This window comes from Platichthys flesus, chromosome 10 (genome assembly GCF_949316205.1).
Source record: "Platichthys flesus chromosome 10, fPlaFle2.1, whole genome shotgun sequence".
NCBI lineage: Eukaryota > Metazoa > Chordata > Actinopteri > Pleuronectiformes > Pleuronectidae > Platichthys > Platichthys flesus.
This window is the reverse complement of record NC_084954.1, coordinates 24,561,593-24,584,330: the sequence shown is the minus strand read 5'-3', so window position 1 is coordinate 24,584,330 and position 22,738 is coordinate 24,561,593. Positions and strand designations below refer to the sequence as shown.

Genomic DNA, 22,738 nt, shown 5'->3' with positions numbered 1-22,738 from the left:
ATTCATAACTATAATCCCTGGGTAACTGAAGAAGCAACCAGATACTTCCTTTCTAAGCATGTGACAGTGATTTCGAGCATGAGGGAAATCAGGGACTCTCTTGACGTTTGGACTGGAAAAAGACAATGTCGTGTGCGGCTGAAGGATGACCCAGATGGTCACGATGGCTACCACCACCCCCCTGCCTCCTTCACCATAGGCACAAATAGAGGATATCTGTACTACTCGGGCCAGCCTATTTACTGCAGAAAATGCACAGACTTTGGTCACACGGCAGAATCCTGCACGCAGGTGAGGTGCAGAAATTGCAAGGGTCTAGGACACAAAATGGGGACTTGTGACCGTTCCAGAAAATGCAATCTTTGTGGGTCTGAAGGACATTTATTTAAGCACTGCCCTGAGGTCCGCTCCTCCTATGCAAGCATTGTAAGGCGACCAATGTGCGAAGATCCTGATGCCTCCTCCCTGAGAGCAATTAACGAGGTAATTGATCAAATGTTTGGTGACAATGAGATTGAGGCAAATGTGGTTGATCCACCTGAACGAGCACCTCCCCCAGAGAAGAAGAAGGGGGAGGAGACTACAACCTCAGAGGAGAGCCAACCTGTTCCTGAGTGGACCACAGTGGAAAGCAGGGGAGGCAAGGGGAAAAAAAGGAGGATCGAGACAAGCGCTGTGCCCCTGGGAGTGGATAGCGTGTTCAGTGTTCTTTCTGAGGTTGTGGAGGAGTCGCAGGAGGAAGGGGAGATGGAGGGGCTGCAGGTGAACAGCGATCAGGATGTGAAGGCTGCTGCCAGGGTGGATGGGCTGGAGGGTGGAGAACATGGACAAATTCCAGTGCAGACTGAGGTGACAGACTCTGACGGCAGCATGCCCCCGTCCGGGTGTGTCCTGGTGGAGTCCCTGGCTCCGAACAACTCTGACAGGGATTTGGTTTCAGAGCAATGCTCATTGCTTCCAGAGGGTAATACCCCCAACTCAGGGCACGCGGTGCCCGAGGAATTTGACTGTGAAGTTGAAAATTAGAGAAAACACAGTGTCTCGTCTTTGATGGTTTGTTTGTTTGTTTTGTTTTTTGTCTCATTCCTCATTTACCAGAATGTCCTCATTACATATAGTTTCCATAAATGTTAGAGGTTTGAGGAACAAGGCCAAAAGGGAAGTGGTCTTTTCTCATTTATGTTCAATCAACTTTTCTTTATGCCTTTTGCAAGAGGTCCACTTGAAAAATGAAGACGACGTGAACCTATTCTCAAAAGAGTGGACCAAAGGTGAATCTAGGTGGAGCATTGGGGGGGTCCATTCATCTGGGGTGGGAACACTATGTGGGAATAATGAAGTCCAAGTGGTTGGCAGTTTTTCAGTGGTACAGGGGAGGGTTTTGGTAACAGATATTGACTGGAAGGGAAAGGGGTTAAGAGTTATTAACATATATGCCCACTCTTCTCCAAAGGAGAGAAGGGAGCTTTTTCTTAGTCTGGACACTGCTTTCATGACCAACCGCCATGTGGTAATTGGAGGAGACTTCAATTCCCAAAGTGAGGGCAGCAAGGCCGAGGCCAGTTTAATAAATATTGTTACAAAGTATAATTTGGTGGATTCATATAAAAAAGCTAACCCAGACGATCTTGGCTTCACATGGTCAAATAGTAGAGGGGCGAAGAGTAGGATAGACTATATATTTTGTCCGGTAGAATTTCAGGTGACAGGGGCGAAAGTATCACCAGTTTTTTACACAGATCACAACATGCTCTCAGTAAAACTAACCTCAATGATGATCAAAAATGGTAAAGGGTATTGGAAATTAAACAACAATATTCTAGAGCTCCAGCAGTTTAGGGTAGCATTAAAGTGTTTTCTAAAAGATTGCTTTCATATGAGAGTATTTTATGAAAATGTCTGTGAATGGTGGGAAAGCACAAAGCTGCGTATTAGATACTACACACAGAATTACTCAAAAGAATCAAGGAAAGAGGAATTTAAATTATACTACCGACTGCAAAAAGCCATAAATAAATTAATGGAACAGAGAAATGCAGGTGGACAAATTGATAAGGACTTGCTGAAACATTTGCAAGATAAACAGAGGTTATTTTTTCACAACAGAGCAGAGGCCTATAAATTCCGGTGTCTTAGAGAGAAGTGGGAGAGTGACGAAAAGTGTTCTCCCTACTTCTTTAGACAGTCCAAAGCACAGGCAAAGAGGAGGAGCATAGTTTCCGTTTTAAATGAAACAGGTGAGGAGATTAACGATCCTGATGGGATTGCTCAAGTTATCTCTAATCATTTTTCTACGTTTTTTAAAGCAGAAAAGGTTGACTACATGAAAGGTGCAACATTGTTAGACAATATAGACAGATTCATACCTGAAGATCTGAGAACAGAGCTAGATAAAGATTTTACTTTAGAAGAAATCCTGAGGGCAACCATGTCTTTGAAAAAGGGCAAGGTGCCAGGAATAGATGGGATCACAAAAGAATTTTATATAATATTTTGGGAAGACATTGGGTCATGGCTGTTAGAGTTGTTCACTTATATATGTACATCTGGGATTATGGGGGAATCCATGAGAAAAGGGGTGATATCCCTGCTGTTTAAAAAAGGTGATGTCAACAAAATATCAAACTACAGGCCTCTAACAATGCTTTGTACAGATTATAAGATTTTTAGTAAGGTTTTGACAAACCGTTTGGTGTCAGCTCTACCCTTAATCATCGGCTCAGATCAGACATGTGCAGTACCTGGCAGGCAACTAAACTGGAATTTACAAATGCATAGAGATATACTATCTTATTCTCAGGACAGAAATATACCACTAATTGTCCTCAGTCTTGACCAGGAAAAAGCCTTTGACAGAGTTGATCACAATTTTTTGTTTAGGACACTAAAGAAATTTGGCTTCGGTGCTAGATTCAGGAGTTGGTTGAGGATTTTATACACAGAAGTCGGAAGCAGTGTTAATGTTAATGGCAACCTTGGTGAATTCTTTAAACAAACCAGAGGGGTCAGACAGGGATGTCCAGCATCAGCCCCCTTGTATGTGCTATTCATTGAAACGCTGGCATGTGCAATCAGGAAAAATGTTAACATCAAGGGTATACAGCTGCCTGGTGGTGAATCCTTGACCATATCCCAGTATGCAGATGACACTGTACTGTATTTAAAAGATGATTTCTGTCTGCGCGAAGCTATGCAGGTCATCGACACATTCTCAGTTGCTTCTGGTTCTAGAGTCAATACAGGAAAATCCCAAATCAAATACTTTGGAAAGTGGAAGGACAGAGTTGATAACCCTTTAGGGTTCTCTCTGTGTGCGGGGCCAATGACTTTACTGGGAATATCCTTTGGAAATAACAATGATGGAGAAACTAATTGGGAGACAAAATTGGGAAAAGTGCTGAAAAAACTAAATATGTGGAAATTAAGAAGGCTGTCCATTAGTGGTAAGATTTTGGTTATTAAATCTGATTTATTGCCGACATTACTTCATGTGGCTTATATTTTCCCCATGCCGGCTTTAGTTTGTTTAAAACTTCAAAAATCTCTGTTTCAGTTCATATGGGGAGGGTATGAATACATTAAAAGAGCTACAATGTATCAGCCGGTCGAAAGAGGTGGTAGGGACATGCCAAATTTAGGTTTGAAGTTCAAAGTTTTGTTTTTTTCAAATACATGTAGAATAATGTTAAACCCACCTGAACACAAATGCCAACCATTGATTAAATTCTGGCTCTCTATCCATCTGAGACCTCTTGTGGCGAAATGGGAAAACAGTTTTCCGAAAGCAGAGGTCATGCCAGATCATTATAAAAAAATGATAAGTTGGGCAAAGAAATACAAGGAGTGTTGGAAAAGAGATTCAATAGTTAATCACAAAAAGCTGTATGAAACGTTGATTGCTAAGTTTGACCCTAAAGATGGTTTGCATGTTCATAGTGACGTGTGGAGAAGAACCCAATGCAAGAGTCTAGAAAACAGATTAAGAGATTTTAATTGGTTGGTGCTTCATAGGAAATTACCTGTGAGGAATACTCTATTTAATCATGATTTAACATTAAATAGGATATGCCCAAGACGTGGATGCAATGGGGTAGAAACCGTGGAACATGCATTATTTGAATGTCCCTTTGCAAAACAATTGTGGAAGAAATTGGGCCAAAGATTCGGTTTTCTAAAAGAGGTGAACTGGGAAAAAGTTCTGTTCATGGATTTTAGTTTAGAGGGGGACAAAGGTGTGTGCAAAGCCTTAGAACTTACATCAATTGTGAAGGCTAAGTTATGGGAGGTAAGAGGTAGTATAATAAATGAGACGGAAAAGTGGTCGATAGAAAACACTACACACAGTATTGAAGACATTATGCGGCGAAAACTTAAATTGGAGGCGAGCAAATGGGGCATCGACTCAATTAAAGATCGATGGAAAATTATTTTTGACAATCTGTAGACTGAACTCATGAAAGAGTCTTTTATTGTACCTCCTCTTATTTTCTTTTAGTCCGATAGAATTCTGGAGGTCTTAAGGTGTGGAGAGATGATGATCTCTGTAATGTAAAGTATTGTACTGCTCATGAGTGAATTAAATAAAAAAATATTCCAAAAAAAAAAAAAAAAAAAAAAAAAAAATCTGTTCTTATCAGTTTAATATCTGATATGTCCTCTATATGAGGACTACATATTAAGCAGATTTTTGGCAAGAGGAGCAGAAATTTGGAGCTTGCTCCCTTCTCTCCACGCATCGACCTAGCATTGCAGTGCCGCTGGGAACGGTGCACTCTGTTCTTACCTTGTAGAAAAGCAAACACTCAAACAATTGTGGAGGTTTCAAGGTGAATTCTACACTGGGTCAATGAAACTGAGGGAATGGCCTGGCAGAGTTTGACAAGTGTGCAAAACTGCTCTGATGACTCACTGCCTTGTGAAGCGATTATGCATGAATCTCCACGGGGTCACAATGAGCATCAACTGGATTCCAAATAGAATCAGAAGCATTTGTCAAAAACTGAAACGTGTTTTCACTCAACATCTCCTGGGAGACTTGGTGAGAAAGCAGAGTCCGCTTTTGGACCCAATGTAAGTGGTTCAAGGATGTATTGCTTAAAAAGGCTTAAAAGCCAATCACTAGTCAGGGCAGGAGCAAATAAAGCCTTGTATAATTTGTGTTGGCAGATGGGGGCGTGGTGGGAATGTTGTATACTAGAATCTGACATGCGGAAAGCAAAGAGAGGCCCACCGCGAAGGTGGTGACTGTGACCGAGAGGCTCCACCGCTGCTCTCGAGCAGACGGCCATGCTGACTCTGGTTTCTCTTCATAACGCACAAGTCTTTCGCCTTTTACTAAAGACTTCCGTGGAGAGGAACAAACATGAGTTGAATCTATTTTTGGCAGGCTTTGCTGTATGGCTGAGCCTTATGAAATTGTGAAAAGTCAAAGAGCTGTTTAGGTCAGCAATCAAGTGTCCACAAAGGAGAGCTTGGGCGGAGGTGATGAGCAGCCATTGTTATGCACACCTACAAACGGGGTACCACAGCAAGGGAGATTTGTGCCAAGAGGTTAGGTTGGACATCCAACACTTGTGGGTTATCGCTTCTCGGCCTTTTGGCTAAGATCAAGTGTAGTATCTGTTCTTATCAGTTTAATATCTGATATGTCCTCTATATGAGGACCACATATTAAGCAGATTTTTGGCAAGAGGAGCAGAAATTTGGAGCTTGCTCCCTTCTCTCCACGCATCGACCTAGCATTGCAGTGCCGCTGGGAACGGTGCACTCTGTTCTTACCTTGTAGAAAAGCAAACACTCAAACAATTGTGGAGGTTTCAAGGTGAATTCTACAATGGGTCAATGAAACTGAGGGAATGGCCTGGCAGAGTTTGACAAGTGTGCAAAACTGCTCTGATGACTCACTGCCTTGTGAAGCGATTATGCATGAATCTCCACGGGGTCACAATGAGCATCAACTGGATTCCAAATAGAATCAGAAGCATTTGTCAAAAACTGAAACGTGTTTTCACTCAACATCTCCTGGGAGACTTGGTGAGAAAGCAGAGTCCGCTTTTGGACCCAATGTAAGTGGTTCAGGGATGTATTGCTTAAAAAGGCTTAAAAGCCAATCACTAGTCAGGGCAGGAGCAAATAAAGCCTTGTATAATTTGTGTTGGCAGATGGGGGCGTGGTGGGAATGTTGTATACTAGAATCTGACATGCGGAAAGCAAAGAGAGGCCCACCGCGAAGGTGGTGACTGTGACCGAGAGGCTCCACCGCTGCTCTCGACCAGAGGGCCATGCTGACTCTGGTTTCTCTTCATAACGCACAAGTCTTTCGCCTTTTACTAAAGACTTCCGTGCAGAGGAACAAACATGAGTTGAATCTATTTTTGGCAGGCTTTGCTGTTTGGCTGAGCCTTATGAAATTGTGAAAAGTCAAAGAGCTGTCTAGGTCAGCAATCAGGTGTCCACAAAGGAGAGCTTGGGCGGAGGTGATGAGCAGCCATTGTAATGCACACCTACAAACGGGGTACCACAGCAAGGGAGATTTGTGCCAAGAGGTTAGCGTGGACATCCAACACTTGTGGATTATCGCTTCTCGGCCTTTTGGCTAAGATCAAGTGTAGTATCTGTTCTTATCAGTTTAATATCTGATATGTCCTCTATATGAGGACTACATATTAAGCAGATTTTTGGCAAGAGGAGCAGAAATTTGGAGCTTGCTCCCTTCTCTCCACGCATCGACCTAGCATTGCAGTGCCGCTGGGAACGGTGCACTCTGTTCTTACCTTGTAGAAAAGCAAGCACTCAAACAATTGTGGAGGTTTCAAGGTGAATTCTACACTGGGTCAATGAAACTGAGGGAATGGCCTGGCAGAGTTTGACAAGTGTGCAAAACTGCTCTGATGACTCACTGCCTTGTGAAGCGATTATGCATGAATCTCCACGGGGTCACAATGAGCATCAACTGGATTCCAAATAGAATCAGAAGCATTTGTCAAAAACTGAAACGTGTTTTCACTCAACATCTCCTGGGAGACTTGGTGAGAAAGCAGAGTCCGCTTTTGGACCCAATGTAAGTGGTTCAAGGATGTATTGCTTAAAAAGGCTTAAAAGCCAATCACTAGTCAGGGCAGGAGCAAATAAAGCCTTGTATAATTTGTGTTGGCAGATGGGGGCGTGGTGGGAATGTTGTATACTAGAATCTGACATGCGGAAAGCAAAGAGAGGCCCACCGCGAAGGTGGTGACTGTGACCGAGAGGCTCCACCGCTGCTCTCGAGCAGAGGGCCATGCTGACTCTGGTTTCTCTTCATAACGCACAAGTCTTTCGCCTTTTACTAAAGACTTCCGTGGAGAGGAACAAACATGAGTTGAATCTATTTTTGGCAGGCTTTGCTGTATGGCTGAGCCTTATGAAATTGTGAAAAGTCAAAGAGCTGTCTAGGTCAGCAATCAGGTGTCCACAAAGGAGAGCTTGGGCGGAGGTGATGAGCAGCCATTGTTATGCACACCTACAAACGGGGTACCACAGCAAGGGAGATTTGTGCCAAGAGGTTAGGTTGGACATCCAACACTTGTGGGTTATCGCTTCTCGGCCTTTTGGCTAAGATCTAGCCAGGTGAGAAGGGTTTGCGGACGTGGATTGTCATAATGACGTCAGCAACAGTTTCACAGCAGGGACTTCCCGTGCTGAAAAATACTTTGAGATTCATTTGGAAGAGTACTGAAGTTTTTTTGGATAGGAGAGAATTTGGAGTTAATATTCTTTTTGGAGCCTTGTCCCTCAAGATAGATGACCTCCTCTGCTTGCAGAGAAATGCCACCGACCGTTTTTTTGATGTTACGTTCTATAATCTCACCAAGATGGAGGAAACGAAAAGGTTGGCTGATCGTTTGGCTGATGGACCACTGAGGGAGTACCAGATTCAAAGCCTTTGCCGAACTGGTGAGCGTGTTATCACAATTCATAACTATAATCCCTGGGTAACTGAAGAAGCAACCAGATACTTCCTTTCTAAGCATGTGACAGTGATTTCGAGCATGAGGGAAATCAGGGACTCTCTTGACGTTTGGACTGGAAAAAGACAATGTCGTGTGCGGCTGAAGGATGACCCAGATGGTCACGATGGCTACCACCACCCCCCTGCCTCCTTCACCATAGGCACAAATAGAGGATATCTGTACTACTCGGGCCAGCCTATTTACTGCAGAAAATGCACAGACTTTGGTCACACGGCAGAATCCTGCACGCAGGTGAGGTGCAGAAATTGCAAGGGTCTAGGACACAAAATGGGGACTTGTGACCGTTCCAGAAAATGCAATCTTTGTGGGTCTGAAGGACATTTATTTAAGCACTGCCCTGAGGTCCGCTCCTCCTATGCAAGCATTGTAAGGCGACCAATGTGCGAAGATCCTGATGCCTCCTCCCTGAGAGCAATTAACGAGGTAATTGATCAAATGTTTGTGGACAATGAGATTGAGGCAAATGTGGTTGATCCACCTGAACGAGCACCTCCCCCAGAGAAGAAGAAGGGGGAGGAGACTACAACCTCAGAGGAGAGCCAACCTGTTCCTGAGTGGACCACAGTGGAAAGCAGGGGAGGCAAGGGGAAAAAAAGGAGGATCGAGACAAGCGCTGTGCCCCTGGGAGTGGATAGCGTGTTCAGTGTTCTTTCTGAGGTTGTGGAGGAGTCGCAGGAGGAAGGGGAGATGGAGGGGCTGCAGGTGAACAGCGATCAGGATGTGAAGGCTGCTGCCAGGGTGGATGGGCTGGAGGGTGGAGAACATGGACAAATTCCAGTGCAGACTAAGGTGACAGACTCTGACGGCAGCATGCCCCCGTCCGGGTGTGTCCTGGTGGAGTCCCTGGCTCCGAACAACTCTGACAGGGATTTGGTTTCAGAGCAATGCTCATTGCTTCCAGAGGGTAATACCCCCAACTCAGGGCACGCGGTGCCCGAGGAAAAGACACATAGGGAAGGCATTGAATTTGACTGTGAAGTTGAAAATTAGAGAAAACACAGTGTCTCGTCTTTGATGGTTTGTTTGTTTGTTTTGTTTTTTGTCTCATTCCTCATTTACCAGAATGTCCTCATTACATATAGTTTCCATAAATGTTAGAGGTTTGAGGAACAAGGCCAAAAGGGAAGTGGTCTTTTCTCATTTATGTTCAATCAACTTTTCTTTATGCCTTTTGCAAGAGGTCCACTTGAAAAATGAAGACGACGTGAACCTATTCTCAAAAGAGTGGACCAAAGGTGAATCTAGGTGGAGCATTGGGGGGGTCCATTCATCTGGGGTGGGAACACTATGTGGGAATAATGAAGTCCAAGTGGTTGGCAGTTTTTCAGTGGTACAGGGGAGGGTTTTGGTAACAGATATTGACTGGAAGGGAAAGGGGTTAAGAGTTATTAACATATATGCCCACTCTTCTCCAAAGGAGAGAAGGGAGCTTTTTCTTAGTCTTGACACTGCTTTCATGACCAACCGCCATGTGGTAATTGGAGGAGACTTCAATTCCCAAAGTGAGGGCAGCAAGGCCGAGGCCAGTTTAATAAATATTGTTACAAAGTATAATTTGGTGGATTCATATAAAAAAGCTAACCCAGACGATCTTGGCTTCACATGGTCAAATAGTAGAGGGGCGAAGAGTAGGATAGACTATATATTTTGTCCGGTAGAATTTCAGGTGACAGGGGCGAAAGTATCACCAGTTTTTTACACAGATCACAACATGCTCTCAGTAAAACTAACCTCAATGATGATCAAAAATGGTAAAGGGTATTGGAAATTAAACAACAATATTCTAGAGCTCCAGCAGTTTAGGGTAGCATTAAAGTGTTTTCTAAAAGATTGCTTTCATATGAGAGTATTTTATGAAAATGTCTGTGAATGGTGGGAAAGCACAAAGCTGCGTATTAGATACTACACACAGAATTACTCAAAAGAATCAAGGAAAGAGGAATTTAAATTATACTACCGACTGCAAAAAGCCATAAATAAATTAATGGAACAGAGAAATGCAGGTGGACAAATTGATAAGGACTTGCTGAAACATTTGCAAGATAAACAGAGGTTATTTTTTCACAACAGAGCAGAGGCCTATAAATTCCGGTGTCTTAGAGAGAAGTGGGAGAGTGACGAAAAGTGTTCTCCCTACTTCTTTAGACAGTCCAAAGCACAGGCAAAGAGGAGGAGCATAGTTTCCGTTTTAAATGAAACAGGTGAGGAGATTAACGATCCTGATGGGATTGCTCAAGTTATCTCTAATCATTTTTCTACGTTTTTTAAAGCAGAAAAGGTTGACTACATGAAAGGTGCAACATTGTTAGACAATATAGACAGATTCATACCTGAAGATCTGAGAACAGAGCTAGATAAAGATTTTACTTTAGAAGAAATCCTGAGGGCAACCATGTCTTTGAAAAAGGGCAAGGTGCCAGGAATAGATGGGATCACAAAAGAATTTTATATAATATTTTGGGAAGACATTGGGTCATGGCTGTTAGAGTTGTTCACTTATATATGTACATCTGGGATTATGGGGGAATCCATGAGAAAAGGGGTGATATCCCTGCTGTTTAAAAAAGGTGATGTCAACAAAATATCAAACTACAGGCCTCTAACAATGCTTTGTACAGATTATAAGATTTTTAGTAAGGTTTTGACAAACCGTTTGGTGTCAGCTCTACCCTTAATCATCGGCTCAGATCAGACATGTGCAGTACCTGGCAGGCAACTAAACTGGAATTTACAAATGCATAGAGATATACTATCTTATTCTCAGGACAGAAATATACCACTAATTGTCCTCAGTCTTGACCAGGAAAAAGCCTTTGACAGAGTTGATCACAATTTTTTGTTTAGGACACTAAAGAAATTTGGCTTCGGTGCTAGATTCAGGAGTTGGTTGAGGATTTTATACACAGAAGTCGGAAGCAGTGTTAATGTTAATGGCAACCTTGGTGAATTCTTTAAACAAACCAGAGGGGTCAGACAGGGATGTCCAGCATCAGCCCCCTTGTATGTGCTATTCATTGAAACGCTGGCATGTGCAATCAGGAAAAATGTTAACATCAAGGGTATACAGCTGCCTGGTGGTGAATCCTTGACCATATCCCAGTATGCAGATGACACTGTACTGTATTTAAAAGATGATTTCTGTCTGCGCGAAGCTATGCAGGTCATCGACACATTCTCAGTTGCTTCTGGTTCTAGAGTCAATACAGGAAAATCCCAAATCAAATACTTTGGAAAGTGGAAGGACAGAGTTGATAACCCTTTAGGGTTCTCTCTGTGTGCGGGGCCAATGACTTTACTGGGAATATCCTTTGGAAATAACAATGATGGAGAAACTAATTGGGAGACAAAATTGGGAAAAGTGCTGAAAAAACTAAATATGTGGAAATTAAGAAGGCTGTCCATTAGTGGTAAGATTTTGGTTATTAAATCTGATTTATTGCCGACATTACTTCATGTGGCTTATATTTTCCCCATGCCGGCTTTAGTTTGTTTAAAACTTCAAAAATCTCTGTTTCAGTTCATATGGGGAGGGTATGAATACATTAAAAGAGCTACAATGTATCAGCCGGTCGAAAGAGGTGGTAGGGACATGCCAAATTTAGGTTTGAAGTTCAAAGTTTTGTTTTTTTCAAATACATGTAGAATAATGTTAAACCCACCTGAACACAAATGCCAACCATTGATTAAATTCTGGCTCTCTATCCATCTGAGACCTCTTGTGGCGAAATGGGAAAACAGTTTTCCGAAAGCAGAGGTCATGCCAGATCATTATAAAAAAATGATAAGTTGGGCAAAGAAATACAAGGAGTGTTGGAAAAGAGATTCAGTAGTTAATCACAAAAAGCTGTATGAAACGTTGATTGCTAAGTTTGACCCTAAAGATGGTTTGCATGTTCATAGTGACGTGTGGAGAAGAACCCAATGCAAGAGTCTAGAAAACAGATTAAGAGATTTTAATTGGTTGGTGCTTCATAGGAAATTACCTGTGAGGAATACTCTATTTAATCATGATTTAACATTAAATAGGATATGCCCAAGACGTGGATGCAATGGGGTAGAAACCGTGGAACATGCATTATTTGAATGTCCTTTTGCAAAACAATTGTGGAAGAAATTGGGCCAAAGATTCGGGTTTCTAAAAGAGGTGAATTGGGAAAAAGTTCTGTTCATGGATTTTAGTTTAGAGGGGGACAAAGGTGTGTGCAAAGCCTTAGAACTTACATCAATTGTGAAGGCTAAGTTATGGGAGGTAAGAGGTAGTATAATAAATGAGACGGAAAAGTGGTCGATAGAAAACACTACACACAGTATTGAAGACATTATGCGGCGAAAACTTAAATTGGAGGCGAGCAAATGGGGCATCGACTCAATTAAAGATCGATGGAAAATTATTTTTGACAATCTGTAGACTGAACTCATGAAAGAGTCTTTTATTGTACCTCCTCTTATTTTCTTTTAGTCCGATAGAATTCTGGAGGTCTTAAGATGTGGAGAGATGATGATCTTTGTAATGTAAAGTATTGTACTGCTCATGAGTGAATTAAATAAAAAAAAAATTCCAAAAAAAAAAAAAAAAAAAAAAAAATCTGTTCTTATCAGTTTAATATCTGATATGTCCTCTATATGAGGACTACATATTAAGCAGATTTTTGGCAAGAGGAGCAGAAATTTGGAGCTTGCTCCCTTCTCTCCACGCATCGACCTAGCATTGCAGTGCCGCTGGGAACGGTGCACTCTGTTCTTACCTTGTAGAAAAGCAAACAATTGTGGAGGTTTCAAGGTGAATTCTACACTGGGTCAATGAAACTGAGGGAATGGCCTGGCAGAGTTTGACAAGTGTGCAAGACTGCTCTGATGACTCACTGCCTTGTGAAGCGATTATGCATGAATCTCCACAGGGTCACAATGAGCATCAACTGGATTCCAAATAGAATCAGAAGCATTTGTCAAAAACTGAAACGTGTTTTCACTCAACATCTCCTGGGAGACTTGGTGAGAAAGCAGAGTCCGCTTTTGGACCCAATGTAAGTGGTTCAGGGATGTATTGCTTAAAAAGGCTTAAAAGCCAATCACTAGTCAGGGCAGGAGCAAATAAAGCCTTGTATAATTTGTGTTGGCAGATGGGGGCGTGGTGGGAATGTTGTATACTAGAATCTGACATGCGGAAAGCAAAGAGAGGCCCACCGCGAAGGTGGTGACTGTGACCGAGAGGCTCCACCGCTGCTCTCGAGCAGAGGGCCATGCTGACTCTGGTTTCTCTTCATAACGCACAAGTCTTTCGCCTTTTACTAAAGACTTCCGTGGAGAGGAACAAACATGAGTTGAATCTATTTTTGGCAGGCTTTGCTGTATGGCTGAGCCTTATGAAATTGTGAAAAGTCAAAGAGCTGTCTAGGTCAGCAATCAAGTGTCCACAAAGGAGAGCTTGGGCGGAGGTGATGAGCAGCCATTGTTATGCACACCTACAAACGGGGTACCACAGCAAGGGAGATTTGTGCCAAGAGGTTAGCTTGGACATCCAACACTTGTGGATTATCGCTTCTCGGCCTTTTGGCTAAGATCAAGTGTAGTATCTGTTCTTATCAGTTTAATATCTGATATGTGCTCTATATGAGGACTACATATTAAGCAGATTTTTGGCAAGAGGAGCAGAAATTTGGAGCTTGCTCCCTTCTCTCCACGCATCGACCTAGCATTGCAGTGCCGCTGGGAACGGTGCACTCTGTTCTTACCTTGTAGAAAAGCAAGCACTCAAACAATTGTGGAGGTTTCAAGGTGAATTCTACACTGGGTCAATGAAACTGAGGGAATGGCCTTGCAGAGTTTGACAAGTGTGCAAAACTGCTCTGATGACTCACTGCCTTGTGAAGCGATTATGCATGAATCTCCACGGGGTCACAATGAGCATCAACTGGATTCCAAATAGAATCAGAAGCATTTGTCAAAAACTGAAACGTGTTTTCACTCAACATCTCCTGCGAGACTTGGTGAGAAAGCAGAGTCCGCTTTTGGACCCAATGTAAGTGGTTCAGGGATGTATTGCTTAAAAAGGCTTAAAAGCCAATCACTAGTCAGGGCAGGAGCAAATAAAGCCTTGTATAATTTGTGTTGGCAGATGGGGGCGTGGTGGGAATGTTGTATACTAGAATCTGACATGCGGAAAGCAAAGAGAGGCCCACCGCGAAGGTGGTGACTGTGACCGAGAGGCTCCACCGCTGCTCTCGAGCAGAGGGCCATGCTGACTCTGGTTTCTCTTCATAACGCACAAGTCTTTCGCCTTTTACTAAAGACTTCCGTGGAGAGGAACAAACATGAGTTGAATCTATTTTTGGCAGGCTTTGCTGTATGGCTGAGCCTTATGAAATTGTGAAAAGTCAAAGAGCTGCTGGACAGCAATCAAGTGTCCACAAAGGAGAGCTTGGGCGGAGGTGATGAGCAGCCATTGTTATGCACACCTACAAACGGGGTACCACAGCAAGGGAGATTTGTGCCAAGAGGTTAGCTTGGACATCCAACACTTGTGGATTATCGCTTCTCGGCCTTTTGGCTAAGATCTAGCCAGGTGAGAAGGGTTTGCGGACGTGGATTGTCATAATGACGTCAGCAACAGTTTCACAGCAGGGACTTCCCGTGCTGAAAAATACTTTGAGATTCATTTGGAAGAGTACTGAAGTTTTTTTGGATAGGAGAGAATTTGGAGTTAATATTCTTTTTGGAGCCTTGTCCCTCAAGATAGATGACCTCCTCTGCTTGCAGAGAAATGCCACCGACCGTTTTTTTGATGTTACGTTCTATAATCTCACCAAGATGGAGGAAACGAAAAGGTTGGCTGATCGTTTGGCTGATGGACCACTGAGGGAGTACCAGATTCAAAGCCTTTGCCGAACTGGTGAGCGTGTTATCACAATTCATAACTATAATCCCTGGGTAACTGAAGAAGCAACCAGATACTTCCTTTCTAAGCATGTGACAGTGATTTCGAGCATGAGGGAAATCAGGGACTCTCTTGACGTTTGGACTGGAAAAAGACAATGTCGTGTGCGGCTGAAGGATGACCCAGATGGTCACGATGGCTACCACCACCCCCCTGCCTCCTTCACCATAGGCACAAATAGAGGATATCTGTACTACTCGGGCCAGCCTATTTACTGCAGAAAATGCACAGACTTTGGTCACACGGCAGAATCCTGCACGCAGGTGAGGTGCAGAAATTGCAAGGGTCTAGGACACAAAATGGGGACTTGTGACCGTTCCAGAAAATGCAATCTTTGTGGGTCTGAAGGTCATTTATTTAAGCACTGCCCTGAGGTCCGCTCCTCCTATGCAAGCATTGTAAGGCGACCAATGTGCGAAGATCCTGATGCCTCCTCCCTGAGAGCAATTAACGAGGTAATTGATCAAATGTTTGTGGACAATGAGATTGAGGCAAATGTGGTTGATCCACCTGAACGAGCACCTCCCCCAGAGAAGAAGAAGGGGGAGGAGACTACAACCTCAGAGGAGAGCCAACCTGTTCCTGAGTGGACCACAGTGGAAAGCAGGGGAGGCAAGGGGAAAAAAAGGAGGATCGAGACAAGCGCTGTGCCCCTGGGAGTGGATAGCGTGTTCAGTGTTCTTTCTGAGGTTGTGGAGGAGTCGCAGGAGGAAGGGGAGATGGAGGGGCTGCAGGTGAACAGCGATCAGGATGTGAAGGCTGCTGCCAGGGTGGATGGGCTGGAGGGTGGAGAACATGGACAAATTCCAGTGCAGACTGAGGTGACAGACTCTGACGGCAGCATGCCCCCGTCCGGGTGTGTCCTGGTGGAGTCCCTGGCTCCGAACAACTCTGACAGGGATTTGGTTTCAGAGCAATGCTCATTGCTTCCAGCGGGTAATACCCCCAACTCAGGGCACGCGGTGCCCGAGGAAAAGACACATAGGGAAGGCATTGAATTTGACTGTGAAGTTGAAAATTAGAGAAAACACAGTGTCTCGTCTTTGATGGTTTGTTTGTTTGTTTTGTTTTTTGTCTCATTCCTCATTTACCAGAATGTCCTCATTACATATAGTTTCCATAAATGTTAGAGGTTTGAGGAACAAGGCCAAAAGGGAAGTGGTCTTTTCTCATTTATGTTCAATCAACTTTTCTTTATGCCTTTTGCAAGAGGTCCACTTGAAAAATGAAGACGACGTGAACCTATTCTCAAAAGAGTGGACCAAAGGTGAATCTAGGTGGAGCATTGGGGGGGTCCATTCATCTGGGGTGGGAACACTATGTGGGAATAATGAAGTCCAAGTGGTTGGCAGTTTTTCAGTGGTACAGGGGAGGGTTTTGGTAACAGATATTGACTGGAAGGGAAAGGGGTTAAGAGTTATTAACATATATGCCCACTCTTCTCCAAAGGAGAGAAGGGAGCTTTTTCTTAGTCTTGACACTGCTTTCATGACCAACCGCCATGTGGTAATTGGAGGAGACTTCAATTCCCAAAGTGAGGGCAGCAAGGCCGAGGCCAGTTTAATAAATATTGTTACAAAGTATAATTTGGTGGATTCATATAAAAAAGCTAACCCAGACGATCTTGGCTTCACATGGTCAAATAGTAGAGGGGCGAAGAGTAGGATAGACTATATATTTTGTCCGGTAGAATTTCAGGTGACAGGGGCGAAAGTATCACCAGTTTTTTACACAGATCACAACATGCTCTCAGTAAAACTAACCTCAATGATGATCAAAAATGGTAAAGGGTATTGGAAATTAAACAACAATATTCTAGAGCTCCAGCAGTTTAGGGTAGCATTAAAGTGTTTTCTAAAAGATTGCTTTCATATGAGAGTATTTTATGAAAATGTCTGTGAATGGTGGGAAAGCACAAAGCTGCGTATTAGATACTACACACAGAATTACTCAAAAGAATCAAGGAAAGAGGAATTTAAATTATACTACCGACTGCAAAAAGCCATAAATAAATTAATGGAACAGAGAAATGCAGGTGGACAAATTGATAAGGACTTGCTGAAACATTTGCAAGATAAACAGAGGTTATTTTTTCACAACAGAGCAGAGGCCTATAAATTCCGGTGTCTTAGAGAGAAGTGGGAGAGTGACGAAAAGTGTTCTCCCTACTTCTTTAGACAGTCCAAAGCACAGGCAAAGAGGAGGAGCATAGTTTCCGTTTTAAATGAAACAGGTGAGGAGATTAACGATCCTGATGGGATTGCTCAAGTTATCTCTAATCATTTTTCTACGTTTTTTAAAGCAGAAAAGGTTGACTACATGAAAGGTGCAACATTGTTAGACAATATAGACAGATTCATACCTGAAGATCTGAGAACAGAGCTAGATAAAGATTTTACTTTAGAAGAAATCCTGAGGGCAACCATGTCTTTGAAAAAGGGCAAGGTGCCAGGAATAGATGGGATCACAAAAGAATTTTATATAATATTTTGGGAAGACATTGGGTCATGGCTGTTAGAGTTGTTCACTTATATATGTACATCTGGGATTATGGGGGAATCCATGAGAAAAGGGGTGATATCCCTGCTGTTTAAAAAAGGTGATGTCAACAAAATATCAAACTACAGGCCTCTAACAATGCTTTGTACAGATTATAAGATTTTTAGTAAGGTTTTGACAAACCGTTTGGTGTCAGCTCTACCCTTAATCATCGGCTCAGATCAGACATGTGCAGTACCTGGCAGGCAACTAAACTGGAATTTACAAATGCATAGAGATATACTATCTTATTCTCAGGACAGAAATATACCACTAATTGTCCTCAGTCTTGACCAGGAAAAAGCCTTTGACAGAGTTGATCACAATTTTTTGTTTAGGACACTAAAGAAATTTGGCTTCGGTGCTAGATTCAGGAGTTGGTTGAGGATTTTATACACAGAAGTCGGAAGCAGTGTTAATGTTAATGGCAACCTTGGTGAATTCTTTAAACAAACCAGAGGGGTCAGACAGGGATGTCCAGCATCAGCCCCCTTGTATGTGCTATTCATTGAAACGCTGGCATGTGCAATCAGGAAAAATGTTAACATCAAGGGTATACAGCTGCCTGGTGGTGAATCCTTGACCATATCCCAGTATGCAGATGACACTGTACTGTATTTAAAAGATGATTTCTGTCTGCGCGAAGCTATGCAGGTCATCGACACATTCTCAGTTGCTTCTGGTTCTAGAGTCAATACAGGAAAATCCCAAATCAAATACTTTGGAAAGTGGAAGGACAGAGTTGATAACCCTTTAGGGTTCTCTCTGTGTGCGGGGCCAATGACTTTACTGGGAATATCCTTTGGAAATAACAATGATGGAGAAACTAATTGGGAGACAAAATTGGGAAAAGTGCTGAAAAAACTAAATATGTGGAAATTAAGAAGGCTGTCCATTAGTGGTAAGATTTTGGTTATTAAATCTGATTTATTGCCGACATTACTTCATGTGGCTTATATTTTCCCCATGCCGGCTTTAGTTTGTTTAAAACTTCAAAAATCTCTGTTTCAGTTCATATGGGGAGGGTATGAATACATTAAAAGAGCTACAATGTATCAGCCGGTCGAAAGAGGTGGTAGGGACATGCCAAATTTAGGTTTGAAGTTCAAAGTTTTGTTTTTTTCAAATACATGTAGAATAATGTTAAACCCACCTGAACACAAATGCCAACCATTGATTAAATTCTGGCTCTCTATCCATCTGAGACCTCTTGTGGCGAAATGGGAAAACAGTTTTCCGAAAGCAGAGGTCATGCCAGATCATTATAAAAAAATGGTAAGTTGGGCAAAGAAATACAAGGAGTGTTGGAAAAGAGATTCAGTAGTTAATCACAAAAAGCTGTATGAAACGTTGATTGCTAAGTTTGACCCTAAAGATGGTTTGCATGTTCATAGTGACGTGTGGAGAAGAACCCAATGCAAGAGTCTAGAAAACAGATTAAGAGATTTTAATTGGTTGGTGCTTCATAGGAAATTACCTGTGAGGAATACTCTATTTAATCATGATTTAACATTAAATAGGATATGCCCAAGACGTGGATGCAATGGGGTAGAAACCGTGGAACATGCATTATTTGAATGTCCTTTTGCAAAACAATTGTGGAAGAAATTGGGCCAAAGATTCGGGTTTCTAAAAGAGGTGAATTGGGAAAAAGTTCTGTTCATGGATTTTAGTTTAGAGGGGGACAAAGGTGTGTGCAAAGCCTTAGAACTTACATCAATTGTGAAGGCTAAGTTATGGGAGGTAAGAGGTAGTATAATAAATGAGACGGAAAAGTGGTCGATAGAAAACACTACACACAGTATTGAAGACATTATGCGGCGAAAACTTAAATTGGAGGCGAGCAAATGGGGCATCGACTCAATTGAAGATCGATGGAAAATTATTTTTGACAATCTGTAGACTGAACTCATGAAAGAGTCTTTTATTGTACCTCCTCTTATTTTCTTTTAGTCCGATAGAATTCTGGAGGTCTTAAGATGTGGAGAGATGATGATCTTTGTAATGTAAAGTATTGTACTGCTCATGAGTGAATTAAATAAAAAAAAAAATTCCAAAAAAAAAAAAAAAAAAAAATCTGTTCTTATCAGTTTAATATCTGATATGTCCTCTATATGAGGACTACATATTAAGCAGATTTTTGGCAAGAGGAGCAGAAATTTGGAGCTTGCTCCCTTCTCTCCACGCATCGACCTAGCATTGCAGTGCCGCTGGGAACGGTGCACTCTGTTCTTACCTTGTAGAAAAGCAAACACTCAAACAATTGTGGAGGTTTCAAGGTGAATTCTACACTGGGTCAATGAAACTGAGGGAATGGCCTGGCAGAGTTTGACAAGTGTGCAAAACTGCTCTGATGACTCACTGCCTTGTGAAGCGATTATGCATGAATCTCCACGGGGTCACAATGAGCATCAACTGGATTCCAAATAGAATCAGAAGCATTTGTCAAAAACTGAAACGTGTTTTCACTCAACATCTCCTGGGAGACTTGGTGAGAAAGCAGAGTCCGCTTTTGGACCCAATGTAAGTGGTTCAAGGATGTATTGCTTAAAAAGGCTTAAAAGCCAATCACTAGTCAGGGCAGGAGCAAATAAAGCCTTGTATAATTTGTGTTGGCAGATGGGGGCGTGGTGGGAATGTTGTATACTAGAATCTGACATGCGGAAAGCAAAGAGAGGCCCACCGCGAAGGTGGTGACTGTGACCGAGAGGCTCCACCGCTGCTCTCGAGCAGAGGGCCATGCTGACTCTGGTTTCTCTTCATAACGCACAAGTCTTTCGCCTTTTACTAAAGACTTCCGTGGAGAGGAACAAACATGAGTTGAATCTATTTTTGGCAGGCTTTGCTGTATGGCTGAGCCTTATGAAATTGTGAAAAGTCAAAGAGCTGTCTAGGTCAGCAATCAGGTGTCCACAAAGGAGAGCTTGGGCGGAGGTGATGAGCAGCCATTGTTATGCACACCTACAAACGGGGTACCACAGCAAGGGAGATTTGTGCCAAGAGGTTAGCTTGGACATCCAACACTTGTGGATTATCGCTTCTCGGCCTTTTGGCTAAGATCAAGTGTAGTATCTGTTCTTATCAGTTTAATATCTGATATGTCCTCTATATGAGGACTACATATTAAGCAGATTTTTGGCAAGAGGAGCAGAAATTTGGAGCTTGCTCCCTTCTCTCCACGCATCGACCTAGCATTGCAGTGCCGCTGGGAACGGTGCACTCTGTTCTTACCTTGTAGAAAAGCAAACAATTGTGGAGGTTTCAAGGTGAATTCTACACTGGGTCAATGAAACTGAGGGAATGGCCTGGCAGAGTTTGACAAGTGTGCAAGACTGCTCTGATGACTCACTGCCTTGTGAAGCGATTATGCATGAATCTCCACAGGGTCACAATGAGCATCAACTGGATTCCAAATAGAATCAGAAGCATTTGTCAAAAACTGAAACGTGTTTTCACTCAACATCTCCTGGGAGACTTGGTGAGAAAGCAGAGTCCGCTTTTGGACCCAATGTAAGTGGTTCAGGGATGTATTGCTTAAAAAGGCTTAAAAGCCAATCACTAGTCAGGGCAGGAGCAAATAAAGCCTTGTATAATTTGTGTTGGCAGATGGGGGCGTGGTGGGAATGTTGTATACTAGAATCTGACATGCGGAAAGCAAAGAGAGGCCCACCGCGAAGGTGGTGACTGTGACCGAGAGGCTCCACCGCTGCTCTCGAGCAGAGGGCCATGCTGACTCTGGTTTCTCTTCATAACGCACAAGTCTTTCGCCTTTTACTAAAGACTTCCGTGCAGAGGAACAAACATGAGTTGAATCTATTTTTGGCAGGCTTTGCTGTTTGGCTGAGCCTTATGAAATTGTGAAAAGTCAAAGAGCTGTCTAGGTCAGCAATCAGGTGTCCACAAAGGAGAGCTTGGGCGGAGGTGATGAGCAGCCATTGTAATGCACACCTACAAACGGGGTACCACAGCAAGGGAGATTTGTGCCAAGAGGTTAGCGTGGACATCCAACACTTGTGGATTATCGCTTCTCGGCCTTTTGGCTAAGATCAAGTGTAGTATCTGTTCTTATCAGTTTAATATCTGATATGTCCTCTATATGAGGACTACATATTAAGCAGATTTTTGGCAAGAGGAGCAGAAATTTGGAGCTTGCTCCCTTCTCTCCACGCATCGACCTAGCATTGCAGTGCCGCTGGGAACGGTGCACTCTGTTCTTACCTTGTAGAAAAGCAAGCACTCAAACAATTGTGGAGGTTTCAAGGTGAATTCTACACTGGGTCAATGAAACTGAGGGAATGGCCTTGCAGAGTTTGACAAGTGTGCAAAACTGCTCTGATGACTCACTGCCTTGTGAAGCGATTATGCATGAATCTCCACGGGGTCACAATGAGCATCAACTGGATTCCAAATAGAATCAGAAGCATTTGTCAAAAACTGAAACGTGTTTTCACTCAACATCTCCTGGGAGACTTGGTGAGAAAGCAGAGTCCGCTTTTGGACCCAATGTAAGTGGTTCAAGGATGTATTGCTTAAAAAGGCTTAAAAGCCAATCACTAGTCAGGGCAGGAGCAAATAAAGCCTTGTATAATTTGTGTTGGCAGATGGGGGCGTGGTGGGAATGTTGTATACTAGAATCTGACATGCGGAAAGCAAAGAGAGGCCCACCGCGAAGGTGGTGACTGTGACCGAGAGGCTCCACCGCTGCTCTCGAGCAGAGGGCCATGCTGACTCTGGTTTCTCTTCATAACGCACAAGTCTTTCGCCTTTTACTAAAGACTTCCGTGGAGAGGAACAAACATGAGTTGAATCTATTTTTGGCAGGCTTTGCTGTATGGCTGAGCCTTTGAAATTGTGAAAAGTCAAAGAGCTGTCTAGGTCAGCAATCAGGTGTCCACAAAGGAGAGCTTGGGCGGAGGTGATGAGCAGCCATTGTTATGCACACCTACAAACGGGGTACCACAGCAAGGGAGATTTGTGCCAAGAGGTTAGCTTGGACATCCAACACTTGTGGATTATCGCTTCTCGGCCTTTTGGCTAAGATCAAGTGTAGTATCTGTTCTTATCAGTTTAATATCTGATATGTCCTCTATATGAGGACTACATATTAAGCAGATTTTTGGCAAGAGGAGCAGAAATTTGGAGCTTGCTCCCTTCTCTCCACGCATCGACCTAGCATTGCAGTGCCGCTGGGAACGGTGCACTCTGTTCTTACCTTGTAGAAAAGCAAACAATTGTGGAGGTTTCAAGGTGAATTCTA

General features: G+C 43.0%; 17 non-coding genes across 17 annotated transcripts; all 17 read left to right on the top strand.

The window, feature by feature from the left end:
- Nucleotides 1-4,588: 4,588 nt before the first annotated feature.
- On the top strand, nucleotides 4,589-4,777 carry LOC133963018 (U2 spliceosomal RNA). The gene has a single exon (XR_009922565.1). It is a non-coding gene; the product is annotated as a U2 spliceosomal RNA (small nuclear RNA).
- A 513-nt stretch (nucleotides 4,778-5,290) lies between these two features.
- On the top strand, nucleotides 5,291-5,403 carry LOC133963499 (U5 spliceosomal RNA). Its single transcript, XR_009922998.1, has one exon. It is a non-coding gene; the product is annotated as a U5 spliceosomal RNA (small nuclear RNA).
- Nucleotides 5,404-5,580: 177 nt separating this feature from the next.
- Nucleotides 5,581-5,772, top strand: LOC133962613 (U2 spliceosomal RNA). The gene has a single exon (XR_009922195.1). It is a non-coding gene; the product is annotated as a U2 spliceosomal RNA (small nuclear RNA).
- Nucleotides 5,773-6,285: 513 nt separating this feature from the next.
- On the top strand, nucleotides 6,286-6,398 carry LOC133963805 (U5 spliceosomal RNA). The gene has a single exon (XR_009923289.1). It is a non-coding gene; the product is annotated as a U5 spliceosomal RNA (small nuclear RNA).
- Nucleotides 6,399-6,575: 177 nt separating this feature from the next.
- On the top strand, nucleotides 6,576-6,767 carry LOC133964241 (U2 spliceosomal RNA). Its single transcript, XR_009923706.1, has one exon. It is a non-coding gene; the product is annotated as a U2 spliceosomal RNA (small nuclear RNA).
- Nucleotides 6,768-7,280: 513 nt separating this feature from the next.
- LOC133963498 (U5 spliceosomal RNA) lies at nucleotides 7,281-7,393 on the top strand. Its single transcript, XR_009922997.1, has one exon. It is a non-coding gene; the product is annotated as a U5 spliceosomal RNA (small nuclear RNA).
- A 5,167-nt stretch (nucleotides 7,394-12,560) lies between these two features.
- LOC133963043 (U2 spliceosomal RNA) lies at nucleotides 12,561-12,748 on the top strand. The gene has a single exon (XR_009922583.1). It is a non-coding gene; the product is annotated as a U2 spliceosomal RNA (small nuclear RNA).
- A 505-nt stretch (nucleotides 12,749-13,253) lies between these two features.
- LOC133963497 (U5 spliceosomal RNA) lies at nucleotides 13,254-13,366 on the top strand. The gene has a single exon (XR_009922996.1). It is a non-coding gene; the product is annotated as a U5 spliceosomal RNA (small nuclear RNA).
- Nucleotides 13,367-13,543: 177 nt separating this feature from the next.
- LOC133962806 (U2 spliceosomal RNA) lies at nucleotides 13,544-13,735 on the top strand. The gene has a single exon (XR_009922377.1). It is a non-coding gene; the product is annotated as a U2 spliceosomal RNA (small nuclear RNA).
- A 513-nt stretch (nucleotides 13,736-14,248) lies between these two features.
- Nucleotides 14,249-14,361, top strand: LOC133963496 (U5 spliceosomal RNA). Its single transcript, XR_009922995.1, has one exon. It is a non-coding gene; the product is annotated as a U5 spliceosomal RNA (small nuclear RNA).
- A 5,166-nt stretch (nucleotides 14,362-19,527) lies between these two features.
- Nucleotides 19,528-19,711, top strand: LOC133963036 (U2 spliceosomal RNA). Its single transcript, XR_009922576.1, has one exon. It is a non-coding gene; the product is annotated as a U2 spliceosomal RNA (small nuclear RNA).
- A 513-nt stretch (nucleotides 19,712-20,224) lies between these two features.
- LOC133963495 (U5 spliceosomal RNA) lies at nucleotides 20,225-20,337 on the top strand. Its single transcript, XR_009922994.1, has one exon. It is a non-coding gene; the product is annotated as a U5 spliceosomal RNA (small nuclear RNA).
- A 177-nt stretch (nucleotides 20,338-20,514) lies between these two features.
- On the top strand, nucleotides 20,515-20,706 carry LOC133964240 (U2 spliceosomal RNA). Its single transcript, XR_009923705.1, has one exon. It is a non-coding gene; the product is annotated as a U2 spliceosomal RNA (small nuclear RNA).
- Nucleotides 20,707-21,211: 505 nt separating this feature from the next.
- Nucleotides 21,212-21,324, top strand: LOC133963804 (U5 spliceosomal RNA). Its single transcript, XR_009923288.1, has one exon. It is a non-coding gene; the product is annotated as a U5 spliceosomal RNA (small nuclear RNA).
- Nucleotides 21,325-21,501: 177 nt separating this feature from the next.
- On the top strand, nucleotides 21,502-21,693 carry LOC133964238 (U2 spliceosomal RNA). Its single transcript, XR_009923703.1, has one exon. It is a non-coding gene; the product is annotated as a U2 spliceosomal RNA (small nuclear RNA).
- A 513-nt stretch (nucleotides 21,694-22,206) lies between these two features.
- LOC133963493 (U5 spliceosomal RNA) lies at nucleotides 22,207-22,319 on the top strand. Its single transcript, XR_009922992.1, has one exon. It is a non-coding gene; the product is annotated as a U5 spliceosomal RNA (small nuclear RNA).
- Nucleotides 22,320-22,495: 176 nt separating this feature from the next.
- LOC133964237 (U2 spliceosomal RNA) lies at nucleotides 22,496-22,687 on the top strand. Its single transcript, XR_009923702.1, has one exon. It is a non-coding gene; the product is annotated as a U2 spliceosomal RNA (small nuclear RNA).
- Nucleotides 22,688-22,738: the final 51 nt, after the last annotated feature.